Source organism: Chrysochloris asiatica, unplaced genomic scaffold (assembly GCF_000296735.1).
Source record: "Chrysochloris asiatica unplaced genomic scaffold, ChrAsi1.0 scaffold00033, whole genome shotgun sequence".
Taxonomy (NCBI): Eukaryota; Metazoa; Chordata; class Mammalia; order Afrosoricida; family Chrysochloridae; genus Chrysochloris; species Chrysochloris asiatica.
Window position 1 is genome coordinate 24,743,893 of NW_006408551.1, and position 3,721 is coordinate 24,747,613.

Sequence of the window (3,721 nt, forward strand, 5' to 3'; positions counted from 1 at the left end):
TTTTGAAGCCCCCTCATATAGATCTCATCTAAAAAGCTCTTAATGTTATATTTGTATGTTCTTAAGCCTTATAACTTATTAACTAATAATAACAAATTATTACTCCTTCGGTTGTTTTGAAAACTGTTTTAGTGAGTTATTGGCTCTTAAAGCACTAGTAAGCACATAAATGAATGTTCCATCACAGATTTTAAGGAAAAATTAACAAACACATATATGATAGCAGTTCTTGGGAAGTTAAATTAATAACCCATGCTATTAGTAGCTAAATTAAAGCATTACTATTTCTCAAATTAATTCATCATTTAGTCTTTCCATTGTTGAAGGTATCAATTTTTTAAATCTTCTTTCTCTAGTTGTTGACTCTGCTCCCTCTACTGGAATCTTAGATTAACTGAACGGAAAAACAATTTACCTTAGATCAAATAGTATCTCTTCAGAATTAGTCAACATAAAATAAAAGCAAACATAAAGCTAAGAAATTATTCCGAAAGTATAATTGAAAACTAACACTGCCACTTATCTTTCTCAAGTAAGGCAATGTTCACAAAATTATTTTAATATTAAGAGAAGGAATATTTAAATCAAACTCTTGGCTAGTTCAACTCAATGCAGGATCCATCGTGTAAAATTTTGTTCTTTTGGAGAATTCCATTTCTGTTTTTACTACTGCATTTTGAATTTAAAATATTTGAAAGTATTGAAAAAATAACAAGAGCTCATTGTATATATTGTGGGTAATTCAAAAGATCTCAGAATATGCTTTATAAATATCACATATACACACATCACATGTAATTAATTAATGTAATTCCTCAAAAATGAGGTAGGAACAGTAAAGATTCTTCCATTTTATGAAAGGAAAATTTCAATTTAGGGAGACATTTATGTGTCTCTGAAGACTCACCTACTATTTAGCAGCAAAATCTGCGCCTTGTTTATGTAATCGTGAAATTAAATAATATGTCTACATCTTCCATGTTCAACAGAAAACTAAGATACTAATGAATTTCATTGGATTCCTTTTCTTTTTTCCTATCAGTTCATTAATGTATGTTTGGCAAATTAAGTATCATTTTTATAGAGTTATATATAAAAAATAAATACAGTTCGGCCAACTGTTTAAAAGAAAGATGAAGTAGGTAAGTATTGCTTGGTGCTATCCTCTTGTTATTGTATGCGATCGAGTTGGTTTCAACTCAAAGTGACCCTGTATAGCATTTCCTAGAGCAACTGGTGGGTTTGAACTGCCAACTTTGTGGTTACTAGTCCCAATGTTTATCCTACAGAACCATACCAGGGTTCGCTATCGTCTTAGGTCCACAAAAGTATATTTATGAAAAATAATCTTAATCATAATAAGAAAGGAAGGGAATCTAACATTCCTTTAGCAAGTCAGTCACCCAGTAAGAGCATTTATTGAGTGCCAACCAGAGCTCGGAGGTGGTGCTTGAAAACAGTCAACGTGCTCAACTACTAACCAAAAGTTTCACAGTTCCAGACCACACAGAGGTGCCTCAAAAGAAAGACCTAGTGGTCTCTACTTAAAAACCAGCCTTTAAAAACCCTGTGGAACACAGTTGTGCTGATACACATGGGGTCGCCATGAGTTGGAATCAACGGGATGGTGATTGGTCTGATTAATCATGTGCCAGGCACTGTGCTTACAGCTGGTGATTTAGTACTCCCCTACCTTCCTGTATTCCAGAAAGGAACAGAGTCAAGGAAATAAAGATGTGATCACAAACTACTCAAAGTGAAAAGAATGGGTAGAAAGCAGAAGAAGAACAGCAAGGAAAGCTGGGAAAGAACCTGTTCTAGATGTGAAGGCCAAGAGGACCTGTCTGAAAGCATAATATTTAAGAATGAAGGGGAACCAGCCATTGGGAGGAAGGCTGGAGTGCAGACCAGGGCTGTGGATATTGGTAAACCGTAACAAAGACCTGAGGAGGCGAAGCACTTGGTGTACAAGAGGAAGTTTAAGGTGGTTGTTACTCAGGATGACAGAGAGTTTAGGCAGAAGCCAGCAGGTCATTCCTGGTAGGGCCTGGTGTGGTGCTGTGGGTTAATGCGCCAGACTGCAAAGTCATTTGAACTGCAAGGTAGGCAGTGCAAGCTCACCAGCTACTCCTTGGAAACCCTATACAGGGTCGCTATGGGTTGGAACCGACTTGACAGCACTTCACAACAACAACAAGAGCAAATAAGAATCCTTGAAGGAATATAGGCTGTGCTGGGAAATTATCTAATTTTGTTTTAAAACCTAAGTTTGCAGAATGTATGGTGAGAGCAGGGATAGAAGCAGGAAGCGGAAAAGCATTTAGGAATGAGGAATGAGGAGAATTTAGACTGGCATATGTGACAGGGAGGAGAAGATGAGGGCTTTCTCTGAACCAAGCCTGCTATCAGTCACTTGACATGCAGTTTCTCTTGTCTCCACAACTCTAACAAAAGCAAAGGAGGCAGGAAACGGCAAAGTTCCTTCAGATCCCTTCCCTGGAAGAAAATGTTCACCGGAAATGTATTTCTTCTGCCAATCTGAAAAGCAAAATCTCAGAACACACTAGAAGACTAAAGACTAGCCTAGTTTGGTTGGAATATAGACTTTTCTACAAAGGGTTTGCTGTTGGCTGCCAGCAAGTTGGCCTCTAAATCATGGTGACCCCATGTACAATGGAATTGGACTGTGGTAATCCATAGGATTTTCTTTAACTGAATTTCAGAAGTAGATTTTTCTAGTTCATCTTAGTCTGAAAGCTCTCCTGAACTGTGTTCAACATCATTGTTGTTGTTAAGTGCTGTCTAGTGGGTTCACACACATAGGGACCCTGTATAGGGTTTCCAAGGAGCAGCTGCTGGGTTTGAACCATCGATGCACAGTGATGGGTGGTGACTGCACTTGAGGTATGTTGTCCAGGAATTACATGGAATTACATAGGGAATGGGAGAGTTCTCCCATTGAATCACCACTGTCTCCTTGTAAAGACATGTGTTATTGCTATTAAGTGTTAGCATGTCAGTTCCAACTCACAGCAGCCCTATGTATGGTTCCCGAGGAATGGCTAGTAGGTTTGAACTGCCAACTTTGTGGTTAGCAGTCAAGTGCTTATCCTACAGTGCCATACCAGGACTCCATATAAAGACATAGTGTGAGATAAACCTAATTCCACTGATTAGGATTAGACCACAGAGCCAAAAACCAGTGAGCCTATTTTCAGTGTCAGATGCTGTGCTAGAAGCTTCCACATACCTTATCTTGTTTAAACTACACCAAAGCATCTTGCAGTGCTTGTTACAATTACAAAATGAGAAAGCTAGGCCATGAAAGGAGAAACATGACCGAGGTCTTACAGAAACTAGGTAGCAAAACCAATATTTGAGACCTGCTTTCTTTTCCTTTCCTCAAAATATAGCTGGATAACATTTAGGCTTCTTTCTGCAGATATCAGACTACCAACAAAGGTGTTTTTGAACCTATGGATAGGGTAGGATGATAGGTTTAGTTGTTTTTTTTTTCTGTTGTTGTTTTTTAAAATAAAACTTAGGTCATTTGCATGTGATTTGGGGTGTTATATGAAATGTGGGTGGGAGAGCAAGATTTCATCCTGTTGGTGTGGAAATGAACCTAGAGCTTCTTGCCCATTGTTCAGGATAGGGAAAACATGGGCATTTCTGTCTGAATAAAATAAAATAGAGCTAGGTCCTTTAATGGAGTCTTGGT

At 38.1% G+C, this 3,721-nt stretch overlaps 1 protein-coding gene across 3 annotated transcripts in view; it reads left to right on the plus strand.

Moving 5' to 3' along the window:
• Positions 1–3,721, plus strand: part of LGR5 (leucine-rich repeat containing G protein-coupled receptor 5) — a 209,029-nt gene that overhangs the window by 66,550 nt on the left and 138,758 nt on the right. The window lies entirely within an intron of this gene.